Source organism: Cuculus canorus, chromosome 2 (genome assembly GCF_017976375.1).
Source record: "Cuculus canorus isolate bCucCan1 chromosome 2, bCucCan1.pri, whole genome shotgun sequence".
NCBI classification, from domain to species: domain Eukaryota; kingdom Metazoa; phylum Chordata; class Aves; order Cuculiformes; family Cuculidae; genus Cuculus; species Cuculus canorus.
In genome coordinates, this window is record NC_071402.1 from 158,351,379 (window position 1) to 158,365,445 (window position 14,067).

The window sequence follows — 14,067 nt, forward strand, 5'->3', positions numbered from 1 at the left end:
CCATACAGCATTTTGGAAGAAATCTACCGATCTCTGGGAAAATTTGATGCCTGCACAGAAAAGCTGGCTAGATACCTGGTTTATTTATCCATCGATGCCCATGTATGGGCACCAAGGCTCAGCTCCTCAGAGGAATAGGTGCATCCAACTTTTTCACTCACATGGCAACCAGCAGGGGTGAGAGGTGTACCCTGCTGGTTTAGTAGCTAAGTCATCCTTGAAGCCCTTGTTGACTCGCTTGCTGTACTGATGAGCAACCATACAAAGTCTTAAAGGACTCGGAAATTATTTTCCTTCCAGAGAAATTTGAAATCCTCAGAGAGAAATGTTCCTGTAATCTGCTTTTTCAGTAAAGGAGGACTACCAGCCAGTGCCAGAGTTATGAATAAGTCTTGTGTTTTAGGCCAACATTATATAGTGAGACCCCACTTGGATTACTATGTCCAGTTCTGTAATCCTCAACATAAGAAGGACATGGAACTGTTGGAAGAGTCCAGAAGAGGGCCATGAAGATGATCTGAGGGCTGAAGCACCTCTGCTATGTGGAAAGGCTGAGATAGATTGGGTTGTTCAGTCTGGAGAAGAGAAGGCTCCAGGGAGACTTTATAACAGCCTTCCAGTACCTGAAGGGGCCTACAGGAAAGCTGGGAAGGGACTTTTTATAAGGGCATGTAGTAATAGGGAAAGGAGGAATGGCTTTAAATTGGAAGGGGGAAGATTTAGACTAGACATTAGGAAGAAATTCTACACGATGAGCCTAGTGAGACACTGGGAGCTGCTGCCCAGGGAGACTGTGGATACCCTCTCCCTGGAAGTGTTCAAGACCAGGCTGGATGAGGCTTTAAGTGGCCTGGTCTAGTGGAAGGTGTCCCTGCCCATGGCAGGGGTTTGAAACTGGATGATCTTTAAGATCTCTTCCACTCCGAACCATTTTATGGTTCTGTAATTATTAAAATGCTCTATAATTCCTGTTTGTTGGGCTCCCTGCAGGACAATTGACCCTGCAAAGATTTTCACATCCTCAGAGTCGGTGGGCACTGAGGATGAGGTTCAGCTTATCTGCTTTAGGGTCAGATAAACTGTACTCCACTGATGGTAGTAACCAAACCTCCATGACCTATAAAAGTGGTCTGTGAGGACTACCTCAGGACCAGATGGCTTTATGTGTTTCCACTTGGCCAGATGATGTTTATATCCAGTGTTCTCCAGCTTCTATATAAAAAGTCTTTTCTAACTTTGTGGATCCTTTGTTAAGGCTGAAATTCTCCTCAAGTGGAGGAGTATTCCCCTCCACCCATCTTTCTCTAGGAATGGAAGTTACCCGAGAGCCCATGTGTAGAACAAAATGAAAAAAATGTGTCAGGCTACCTTTGGAAAATGATGGTTGTGTGCTGAAAGGTCTCATCAGACTCTGCATGGGGAGTCTCGATTTCATTCTGATACTGTTATTTTCCTGATGTCATGAACTTCTCATGTGGAGAAGCTCTGACTTCTCCACAGTGCATCATGGTATAGTGATGTCTTGCCCTCAGTTCAAATTCCCTGCTGTCCCATATGGTCCACCTGCTAACTGCTGACTTCAAACCTACAGCGACACATCTGGTTTCATGTGAAAGTGGGAATTTGGATCCAGCTTGAGTCCTGTTGTAGTGACAGTGTGGATGTCATAGCTCAAGCCACGCAGTACGTTCAAGGTCTCTTGCTGGTGTAGTTAAAAGAGACAGTACAGCCACTGCCAGTGGGACTCAGAATAAGCATCCCTGATGAGCCTCTTATTTCTCCAGGATACTCCTCACTTGCTTTCACATTTAGAAAGACATTGAACAACATCTGACTGCTGTCTTCCATCTTTCATTTTCTGAGCCATTTGGCACTATGATGCCTCAGACTGGGCTTACGATTTTCTGTGTCCCAACCCCTTCGGTGCCTCTGTTCTTCAGTGCCAAGAAAGTGCCTGATGCCCATGTGAAGCAAAATCAGAGGATCACTCCTCCTACTTGCCATCTCTTGAAATAGTTTTTAAAAGTGTTTGGTCTACGTGTTATGGGAAACAGATCGTCTTTCCATAGAAACGAGAAGGCTTTGAATCAGGTCTAGAAGAGTGACTTCATCTTGCTGGGAACCCTAGAAATTGAGAATTGTGGGTGTGTGCTTAAATGAACCTATTTTTAAAGAGAACGTGTGATTCTGCTTCCGGTATAGAATCATAGAATAGTTTGGGTTGGAAGTGACCTTAAAAATCACCTAGTTTCAACACCCCTGCCATGGGCAGGAAACAGGTTGATACTGAGGCTGGGGGCCAAGCTGCTTGGGTAGATCCATTTGGAGTCTGCCCCAAGATGAAGATGTGGATGTACGTTTTCTCTTCCTTGTGTATTTATATCCTTTGTTTGCTGTTCTTTGAAGCTACATCTTAGCCGTCTGTGATGCAGCCTAATATTAGGAAGTGATGAATCAGCATCCCAACTAAACTCCAAAAGGCCAGATGCTCAGCTGGCGTGAAGTGGCAGCTTCCTACCGAAGTCAGTGGAAATGGGCTGAGTTATATTAGCTGGGAGATTTCCTCTAGGAGTTTTAGGTGAATTATCCTCTATTTTCTCAAGGCATTAACAGGCTAAAGCAGGTAAATGATCCTTGGTGCAGAGTGCCTGGCTGCAGAGAACACCTTTCACCTTGATGTTAGGTTATTAATACAACCAAGCCTTGGCTTTGCAGGCTAACACACTAAAGGGTTTCTAAAGGAATCATCCTTCATTATCAGAGTCATCGTATTATTGAAATAGCTCCTATGGTTCTTCCCAATTACAATGCCTAATTTTCCCTCTGAGCAAAAATGATATTAACACTAATGACGTACTCAGCCCTTTTTCCACCTGCAAATGTTTTGGGTAATCATTGCAGGTGCTTCTTTATAAAGTGAAGCAACTGCTTTTAAATATTTCAATTATTTTTATTAGATTCCACTGCTTTGCAAACCTCATTGGCTGCTGGCCAGCCCTCAACCTATTCCCCTGTCTTTTAGTGGCTTTATACTGAAAAGGATTTGCCTTGCTCTTAGAGTGGATGTGTTTGTACAAGTGAACTGTCTGTTGATAAAAACAGACCTGCAAACCCCAGATTTCTTGCATGTTTGGTCCATATAAGTCCTGAAAATAGATGTATCTTCACCAGCTGATAACCTAGACTAAGGTCTACTCAATAGATGTGATGCTGTTTGGTGCAGTGAGCATTTGGTCACTTCTGCAGCAGGTTTAGAGGGATGATTACAGTTTGATTTTATGGATGTTCTTGGGTTGTCCTATTTGCTTAAGACTGACTTCATTGAAAGGTGAGATCTGGTGGAGACAACTGGATCAGTCTCAGAAGGATGTGTTTCTTAGGATTTGTCACCAAGTCTATATCAAAACTGCCACCATCTCCAGTAAGAACTGTGTGTGGATTATTTTTGGAGAATTAGACACCAAAAAGCATGTTATAAAGTTTCATGACTCTTCATTTTTCCATCTTTTTTCTCTCTTCTTTGCAGAGAAGCTTCACTACCTGGGGAAGTTACCTTTAGCAGAGGTTTAACAGAGCAACACTGGCCTGTGTAGAAGGTACCCTTCTCACCTGTGTATGTAATTTCCACCCTTACTTATGAAGCAGGGCTGTTTTCCTCCACAGCCACATCTTTTGGAGACAATGGAGTAGTCATGAAAGCCCTAAAACTACAGGTCTTACTGCCTATGTGCATGTCTTTTCCTGGATAGTAGCTGGAAATTAGTTGAGATGGGTTTAGGGCTTGTTGTGTGGCCATTGTTATGTCAAACACAAGCTCACAAGACTGCAAAAGATTATCATGACTCCATTTTCTAAGGCAGACGAGATATCATAGAATCAGAGAATGATAGAATAGTTAGGATTGGAAGGGACCTTAAAGATCATGTTGCTCCAACCTCCTTGCCATAGGCAGGGACATCCCACTAAATCAGGCTGCCCAAGGTTGGACTTAGCAAGCAGGTCCTACTCCCTCTCTTTCACCAACCCTCTTCAAGTGTCCCCAGCAGGATGAAATATGGTGTAAGGAAACCCCTCTGCCTGATTTTAGGGCTTCAGTGGCTTGGGGCTGGCTTGCCAGACTGTCTCCAATCCTGATGTTAGGTCTCAGTCCTGGCCCATCTGGCACATCTCAAGTGAGGTGAGACAGCCATCGTATCCCCTTGTTCTGCCAACACTTCCCACTTCACCCAGCTGCTAATTGCAGTTCACAAGGAGATGCTTGCTAACACCTTTCGCCACCTTTACCTTCTTAATGGGGGATTGAAGGACTTTATTGGCCCCGGAACAGACATTCAGACTTCAAAAGAAATCCTGTTTGTCTGTAGAAGAGGGAGACCCCATTTGAGGCTCGGAAAGTGCAGCATGTTGCTTGCAAATCTGCACAGGTCCACCAGGACATGGAGGCATTTACATCACTAGGACTGCTAACCTGTTGGTGGATTTAGCTGAAAGTGGCAAATGAGCTTAAAAAAATAATGGGAGGGAGGAAGGGGTGGCTTAAATGGTTTAAAATCACAGATAGTGGCCTGCTAACAGTAAACACATTTTGATGCATCTGTCCAGGTAGAGAAGCCAGAGGAGCAGGATGGGTTTGCTCCGACACCAGGCTTCTCAGCTGCTGGTGTCAGTGATGGGCAGGTGGAGGGTGGAGCACGCAGCTTCAGTTTTTGGTTCACTGACTTCTCAAATTGTTCAGAGAACCAAAAAATGTCAAAACCATTTTGCTTTGAGATGAATGGAATGCTTTATTTGACTCCAAAATGATCCATTTTGTGTTGTTTCTAAGTTCTCCCTGGATGATTTTAATGACTTAATATTTATGGGGTTTTTTAAAGGCAAGAAGCATCAAGTGAGAAAAAAATCAAGATTTTTGACTTTTTTAGATGTTCCCCCACTTCCCTAAACCCCTCCTGTTTAAATCAGTGTAAATTCTCCCTCAGAGCCAAGCTTGATTAATCCAAACTGTATTTCCTCAGTGAACACTTTTCTTCACAGATGATGAAGCAGAGCCACCAGAGAAATGGAGGGTTGATTGCTCACCACACTGAAGTATCAATCCACTCCTCATCACCTCAGTGTCTGCACCCTCATAGCTGCTTTGTGAAGAGGGATGGATTATCTCCACTGCTCAAAGAGGAGGATGGGTAACACACAGGAGTCACGCAGGTTACCTGTCCTTCAGCTGGGAGAGGAGACCTCCTATGAGGTTCAGGATGAGTGGCAAGGTTCTTAGACCAGCTTTGCCCATCCCTCTCTCAGCCCACATGACTTTGGCCTGGGCTTTGTTTCCCTGAACTGGATGTTTTCCCCACAACATCCTAGGTGTTATCTATAAAGGGGAAGAATTTTCTTAGGATGTGAGGTGGCTGGTGGCAACAAGGATTACTTTGGAATGAGCTCTGCACAGCCTCATTGAAATGGAGGTTGCTCTGGCAGCTGAGAGGTGGGGAGTAGAGATGGAGCCCAGTGAAGGTGTGGTGTTGCTAAGCGTGTGATTTGGGGTGTGCTGAGCTGTGGGCTCAATCTCAGAGCTCTTCCTGTGGGACCTCAGCAAAGCACCCATCTTTAAGGAGTCAGGGACAGCCTCTCTCTGATTAAATGACTGCTTGCCATGCTGCAGGGTTTTCTAGGTACAGTGAGGGGCTCTGATTTTCTACAGGAGCTATGTCAAAGGCATTTGGGAATCTGAAGTCCTTAGGCTCACCAAAAAAACCCAATTAAAAACAAACAAACAAATTGAAAGAAATCCAGCTTTGGCTCTGTCTGAGTAGCACCTCATGGTGAAGGAAGTACAAAATAGTATTAGTTAGCTGTCCTCCTGCGTAACTCAGATGAAGTCCAGGGCCTGAATACAGATAAGGGAAGTTTCAGCCCCACTTGCCACTCTTTCTTGAGTACCTTGGAATGATTGTGGAACAGCTCTTGGGCAGGTGGATAAAAGCATTATTGTTCATGTCTCCTCCCTGGAAGTGTTCAGGGCCAGGTCAGTTGGGGTCTTGGGCAGCCTGGTCTGGTGGGAGGTGTCCCTGCCCATGGCAGGGGGGTTGGAGCCAGATGATCTTTAAGGTCTCTTCCAACTCAAGCCATTCTATGAATCTGTGATTCTACGATTCTATGATTAATCTGGGAGCCACCCCATCCACACAATCCGGAGCAGAGAGTCCCACTACTGACAGCTCCCCTGCCTTCACTCTACCCACCTTGTAGATCTTCAACAAGATCTCTTGGAGTGATCTGCAAATAAGACCAGTAAATAAGCCTCATTATACAAATGGAGAAACCAAAGGCATAGAGCAGCAACATGATCTTACTCTTGTTTTCCTGGGCATAGGAACACCTCTATAACCAGCCATCACAAATCCTATGTGGCTGGTCTAACTGCCAGACCAGGTGTTGGGATGCCCACAACATTTGCTTGATGGTATGCCCAGGGAAATTGATAACCTTTGTATTCAAAACATGATTAATGCAACTGGTTGACCAAAGCACCAAACCACTTCTCAAGCGGCAATTACAGCTTTTCATCCTTGTTGAAGAGCAGATGGTGTTAGTGCCTGGTCCAACATGTGAACTGCAGCTTGTTACTTCTGGCTGGACCGACCTAACAAGGTCAGCAGCACCTGGAAATATGGCTTTCTTTCCCTCTTTATAGGCATAACTGATGCAATTCATAGTCCAGCCTTAATTTAAACCACAATCTTTTTTTTTTTTTTCTTCCTTCATAAGGTAAAAATGCCCATCTAGAAATGCCATTTCAATCTAATTGGTTGCTACAAGGGCCCACCATCTTTGCTTGGAAATGCACAGGACGTGTCCGTACAGCTCTGCAGCACTATATTCCTCCCTACACCCTCTCCACCCCCGCTTCCCACCTCCCTCCCTCCCCAAACTATGACTCATCTGAAGGCAGAAGGTTAATTTAGGTTAATTATCTTCCTGGTTAGCAGTGCATACGTGTCCTGAGCAGCAATAAAGGTTTGACACCCCTCCTGCTGCTGCAAATCAATTTTCTTCCTCATTTACTGTAAATGGAAATGAGCCAGGTTCTCTGGCATCAAAGTAAACATTTCTCTGCATGAAACTCAACTTGTGAACCTGGTAATTTCAGATTTGCTTATAACATGTGCATTTGCCAAGAAAAAAAAAAAAAGAAAAGCAGCTGTTTGATGTCTCCAAAAACTAGAATTAGCCCTGTAGATCAAACATTAGTTCGCCTGCTGCGTTAATAATGGAAGGATCCAGTTGCATTAAGCACGAGGATATCATTACACTATGTACGGTGCTTACACATAAGCTAACCCCTAATTCGCCTACTTAACAGCTAATGCATATTATTATTATTATTATTATTAATATTATTATTTACTCTTTGAGTCGGAGGCTCAACTGTGATCCGAGTCCTGAGATGTGAGGCACTCTACAGCCATCCACAAAAAGAGAGTCTCTGCTTGAAGAGCTCGCAGTCTAAATAGACACAGAAGACAACAAACGAAGTGGTACTGCCCCCAGGGAAGAAGAGCATGAAGGGGCATGCAAATACCCCAAAGCAAGTTTACAGCAGAAGCAAGAGTAAGATGCTTGTGGTTAGAGTCCTAATCTAGTCAGCTGCCACTCCTGAAGGTGGATATCTTTAAAAGGTGGAAGTGAGTTCCCCTGACTTTAGTCCCTTGAAAATTGGGCTCTTCACCCAAGTTGATCGTTCAGACTGTTTCTGTAGTCAAGAAAGGCAGGTCAGCACCTTTGGAGGTGCTGCGTCCTTTATAGATGGAACTCTTTTCCCACTGACCACAGACACTAGGGCCAGAATAATTTGTCCAAAATAAGACTTTAGAGCACTTTGAGATGCCTTGAAATATCTATGGCAGCCAGAAATGTTGGCAGCCGTGGCATGTATATAGGAGACTCCACAGTGGTGAACCTGATGGATGCCAGAAGGGATCCAAAGGCATCTCAAAGGAGCTGAGCCCTGGATGACCAGATAACACTGAACATTTCAGTAGTGGAGGTGAATCTCAAACCCAGTTCCCAATTCTAAAAGGAAGACTGTAGGGTGTAGGGTCTTTTTCCCTCAAGGGCAAGTGTATCTTTCCATGAGGTGTAGGTGGAAGTTGATATAAGAGGGTATGAGAAGACTGGTGAACTTGCTAATCAAGAACAGATTTGCTCACTAGAGTTATGAGTTCCGTTCAAGGATATTCTGTGCCATCTTGGCATTGTTTTTTCTTCTTCTTTATAGTGGGAGTGATGCTCCTTGTTTTTACCTCAAAAGCTGATTATAGAAACATAGAATCATTAAGGTTGGAAAAGACCTCCAAGGTCTTAAAACAGAGCTGTCAGTCTAACATCATTGTGCTTACTAAACTGTATCCTGAGGTGGCACATACACGTGCTTTTTGAACACTGCCAGGGATAGAGATTCCACCACTTCCTTGGCTGGCCTGTTCCAGTGCTTGACCACTCTTTCTGGAAGAAGTTTTTTCTAATGATGAAAGCCTCTGCTTAGGGTTGACATGGTGCTATGAGAACCTTGAGGAGAAGAGGCTACAGAAATGCAAAATCTTCCTGCCAAGTACAACATCAGCCAACATTGCTGCTGTGTAATCATAGATTCAAGACACTGACTGCTTCAACCTTCATCTGAGGGGACAAATGTCCTTATCTTGATCTTATCTCTCACCCATGCTATAGCCATGGCAAGATTTCAGATGTATTTCTCATCTGAGTGAATGTCTCCAACTCTTAGATTAGCAGGATATGTCAAATGGCCAACTCTGTCTTTTCTAAAGTTAGTTGTTCTATGAGTCTATGGCTAGAGACAGAAGTTTTTAGAGGACAACCTTATCAAAACTAATCCTAATATCATGGCACCAGTACTTAAATTTCATAGTAAACAGGGAAGATTATTTCCTGTGATACATATTCATACTTAGAAAAGAGGGAGTGAAACAATGAAAAGGAAAATTTGCTTGAAAGGCTTCCTGGTGGTTTGATTTGTTTGCAAATAGTGAATGATAATGGGCAAATATCACTAAGAAGGGCCACAGAAAATGTGGTGAAGGCAAACCCTGGGTATTTTTGGATACACAAGATTTTAGGTCTATTTTCTCTTTTATGAACAATCTTTAAGGCAAGGTTGATTTTTTTCTCTCTGACTTGCTAACTCCCAAACCTGGCTTTATTAATTTGTCCTTTATTCCTCCAAGCAAGCTGATCTTTCCTAGTGCAAGAGCAATAAGTTTGTATTGCTTTTGTACCTGGACCTTATATTATGTCAGTCTGGTCTGAGTAAATTTGGCAGCTTTCTGCAGGGATTGATGCTCCTCCCATCTTGTGTCCCAGCAAGGATGAGATCTTTCTCTCCCACACCTCAAGAGTTGTATAAGAAATACCTTCAGCCTGGCTGAGCAGTGCCCTATGTAAATGATGCCTCCAAGTCGGTTTCTTATGGAGTTCTGCCTAAGCTCTGAGCAGAGAAAGCAGCCTGTAAGAGATCTTAGAATTAACTTTATCCCCAAATGTAAAAAAATGAAGACAAGCATTACTAGTATTTCTATAGGTTTGTTTTTATGGGTTGTGAACTGTCAGACTTCAAAATTCAAACTACTCCAGAAAAGCTGAACAGTTGCAGTCACAAGCACAATTACAGGCTGGGCAGAGGATGGCTTGAGAGCAGCCCTGAAGAGAAGGACTTGGGGTGCTGGAGGGTGAGAAGCTCAACACGAGCTGGCAACGTGCACTTGCAGCCCTGAAAGCCAACCATACCCTCGGCTGCATCAAAAGAAGTGTGACCAGCAGGTCAAAGGAGGAGATTCTTCCCCTCTACTCTGCTCTCTTGAGACCTCACCTGGAGTCCTGTGTTCAGCTCTGGAGTTCTCAACATGTGAGAGACACAGATCTGTTGAAGTGAGTCCAGAGGAGGGCCATGAAGATGATCAGAGGACCAGAGCACCTCCCACACAAGGACAGGCTGAGGGAGTTGGGGTTGTTGAGCCTGGAGAAAAGAAGGCTCCAGGGAGACCTTATAGCAACATTCCAGTACTTAAAGGGGACTACAGGAAATCTGTGAAAGGTCACTTTTAAGCTGAAAGAGTGCAGATTTCAATGAGATATTATGAAGAAATATTTTCCGGTGAGGGTGGTGAGGCCCTGTCCCAGGTTGCCCAGGGAAGCTGTGGCTGCCCCATCCCTGAAGGTGTTCAAGGCCAGGTTGGATGAGGCTTTGAGCAACTGGGTTTGGTGAAAGGTGTTCCTGCCCACGGAACTTGAACACATTTACAGGTGTTAGAAGTGGATGATCTTTAAGGTCCCTTCTAACTCAAACCATTCAATGATTCTGTGATTCCATTCATAGAATTTCATCCCATTTGGACAGAAAAATCTCATATCTTTCTACACTTTCCGTCATCACATTTATAAGATCAGCAGAAGGTTCATAGAGATGGAGACTGCAGCATACCTGCTCCAAGGAAGTGTGTGATTAGTAGACAAAGTAATGTCACAGAAAATAAGATTTTTTGAGAAGGGCAATTAATTACACAAATCTATAATTTGTCACAATGAATCATATTTCCTTTCTGACGGTGAGAAGCACAAAAACCTCTTTTCATGCTGTATTGCAGCAGCTCAGTGACTATGATAAGAACAATCCAATTAGGAACCTCCTTGAAGGACGTTATGTTTAAGGTGGAGTCAATTTGCTCAAGGCAGATAGATGGTGTAGATTTCTTATAGTTCCTTCAAGCAGGACTATGTGTGCCTCTATAAATGTTTAGAGCTCCAAAAAGAGCACAAAACCAAATTCCTGTACTATCTTGGGATTATTTAGGTCAGGAATTATAATAAAATATATTTGGTAGGTTTTCATAATTTTGTATCTAACTGTTTTTTCTTGCTAAGGACAGAGCTGTCCGGCCAATGCTGCGCATACTACAGCCCACACGCACAGCTATTTTGTTGGAGCTGCAAGGGGAAAAAACGTAAAGGGGTTCATTTGACTTGTCAGCTTAATGAAGTGATCAATTAGTAACAGCTGGAATGGTGTCAAAGCTGTAATTAGAATAGAGCAGCATTTTTACCTTGTTCTGAGTCACACATAAACTCGGCCAGACTCCAGAAGAGGGCCATGAAGATGATCAGTGGCCTGGACCACCTCCCATATGGGGACAGGCCCACTCAATACAGGTGAAAAATCATGAAAATTAGAAAAGAGCTGCATATTTTGAGTGGATTGCACTTCCCTTGGTGCTTCAGAGCTTCTGGGATGACATTGCAACCAATTTGTTCTTCATCATAGAAACAGAATAGTTTGTGTTGGAAGGAACCTTAAAGGTCATCTAGTTTCAACCCCTGTGCCATGGGCAGGAACACCTCCAACCAGACCAGCCTGCTAAATGTCCCATCCAAGCTGGCGGTGAACACTTCCAGAGAGGGGGCATCTACAACTTCCCTGTGACAGTGTTTCACCATCCTCATTGTGAAGAATTTCTTCTTATTTTCTAGTCTATATCTTACCACTCTCTCCGATTTAAAGCCATTTAAAGCCATCAGTCACAAAAAGTGGCAGTTTGACTGGTTTTAATGAAGCTGTCATAGTCACAGGGCTAGGGGCGCTGAAGTAATGGAGCTTAAATTTATCTTCAACTTGAACAGCTCTGCTGTAGTGCGATTGGCCTTGAATTTCTCACTCTGTCCTCTAAGCATTGCAATCACTGCTTCCATATTTCTAGATTTAGACTGGATATAAGGAAGAATTTCTTCACAATGAGGGTGGTGAGGCACTGGCATAGGTTGCCCAGGGAAACTGGGGCTCCTCCATCCCTGGAGGTGTTCAAGGCCAGGTTGGATGTGGCCTTGGGCAGCCTGATCTAGTGGGAGATGTCCCTGCCCATGGCAGGGGAGTTGGAACTAGATGATCTCTAAGGTTCCTTCTAAACCAAACCATTCTGTGATTCTATGATTCTATGATTCTATGATTTCTACTCCTCTTTCTATAATGCCTTGGTAAGGATTTGTCTGCCCAAGCATAACAGTCTAAAATAAATCAGATAAACTTCTCTCTAGTAGTGCTTATTTTCTCCCTGTTGACCCTGGGAAGATTCTTGTGTGAGTAGTTCACACCTGAAGGGAGCTGAGCTGAATCCCATCCCTGCTGCCTGCACTCTGCTGGCTTGTGCCAGCTTGAATATCAGACTTGTTCAGTTCTGTATGGTTATATTATTCTGGAACCCTCAGATCATTCTAATCCTAGAAAATTATATATATTAGAGCAATGAAGCTGGTGAGGGGGCTGGAGAACAAGTCTTATGAGGGGCGGCTGAGAGAGCTGGGGCTGTTCAGCCTGGAGAAGAGGAGGCTGAGGGGAGACCTCATTGCCCTCTACAACTACCTGAAAGGAGGTTGTGGAGAAGAGGGAGCTGGGCTCTTCTCCCAAGTGACTGAGGACAGGACAAGGGGGAATGGCCTGAAGCTCCGCCAGGGGAGGTTCAGGCTGGATATCAGAAAAAAATTCTTCACGGAAAGAGTCATCAGGCACTGGAACAGGCTGCCCAGGGAGGTGGTCAAGTCACCCTCCCTGGAGGTGTTTAAGGAACGGGTGGATGAAGTGCTTAGGGACATGGTTTAAGGGAGTGTTAGGAATGGTTGGACTCGATGATCCAGTGGGTCCTTTCCAACCTGGAAATTCTGTTATTCCTTAATTTGAGAAATCAGAGTCTAGTTGGTAGGAGCAGAGTGCTTTCCTTTACATTATTCCAGATGAGATTTGGTGGCATCAATGTCCCTTGTCCCCGTGCAGCAAATCAGCAGATGCAGCTGAGCAATTACTTTTTGCATTCTTTTGCTGAGAAGGCAAGTTTTGCTTCAAGATTGCTTATGCAAACACCTTGTTCTCTCTCTACATGGCAATAAATGCTAATTTGGAGACCCACACCAAGCCAAATAGTTGTTTATGAGATGTTTATGAGGCGGAGGCCAAATAGGTGTTTATGAGGCAGCGGTAGTGCCAAAGTCAAATAGCACCTCTAAGCGATGACTGGCACAGTACCATCTCTTCAGGCTGAGCTACAGAGGAGAGCTTATTGAATTCCCTGGTGCTTCTGATGAAGGACTCTTTGCAATTAAGCCAGCAGCGGGATGGAAGGGGAAGAAATGAGCCCTCCTCAGGTTCTGGCAGCTGAAAGCAAGAGACTCTTTGCAATGAAGTCAGAAAAACTGGAGTAAGAAGAGCATGATACTGAACCCTATAGAGACTCTGTGTCCATGGTGTCCCTTCCTCATTACTCTGCACAGCCTGAAAGCACAGCTTCTTGACTGTCCTTATAGTTCGGACTCACATAGGAGCTGCAGTGTTGTGTCAGACCTTCCCCTTACTGAGACCTGAGCTCTTATCCTTTTGCAATTTGAGGTCTTCAGTGCTCCCAACATTTATTTTCCAGTATGACATGATTTGGGCCTGTTTACCTGCACAGGCTTGTGGTCTTCATTGTTCTGTGGAGATCCTACAAAGCTCTTGGATGTAAAAAACCCACATGACTGAGATCCATTAGAGGCCTTATAGGAGAAATACTTCTATTAATAGCTGCTTTTCATAAAAAATCTAGGTGTTACGGACAGACAGTTGTCTAACATTTGTTCTTAAGCCCTCTGCTTCTGTGCTTCTAGTTTCAGCCTCCTTCTTCCCAGACTGGAAAATTCCTTTCTTCTAAGCTTCCTTAAAGCTATTTTATTTTCTAGGTAGCTCAGCATTTTCCTCCCTCTACTCTGAATGTTTCTGAGCTTGTCTACATCTCTTTTTAAAACTAGATGTCCAAAATGAGATCATTAGACCTTTTATATTTCTTCTCCTAGATAAGAAGAGAGAAGACAAGAGGAAATGGCCTCAAGTTGCCCCACAGGAGGTTTAAACTGGATATTAGGAAAAAAATTCTTTATTGAAAGAGTGGTGAAGCCTTGTAACAGGCTGCACAGGGTAGTGGTGGAGTCACCATGCCTGGAGGTGTTAAAAAACCCATGTAGACATGGCACTTTGGA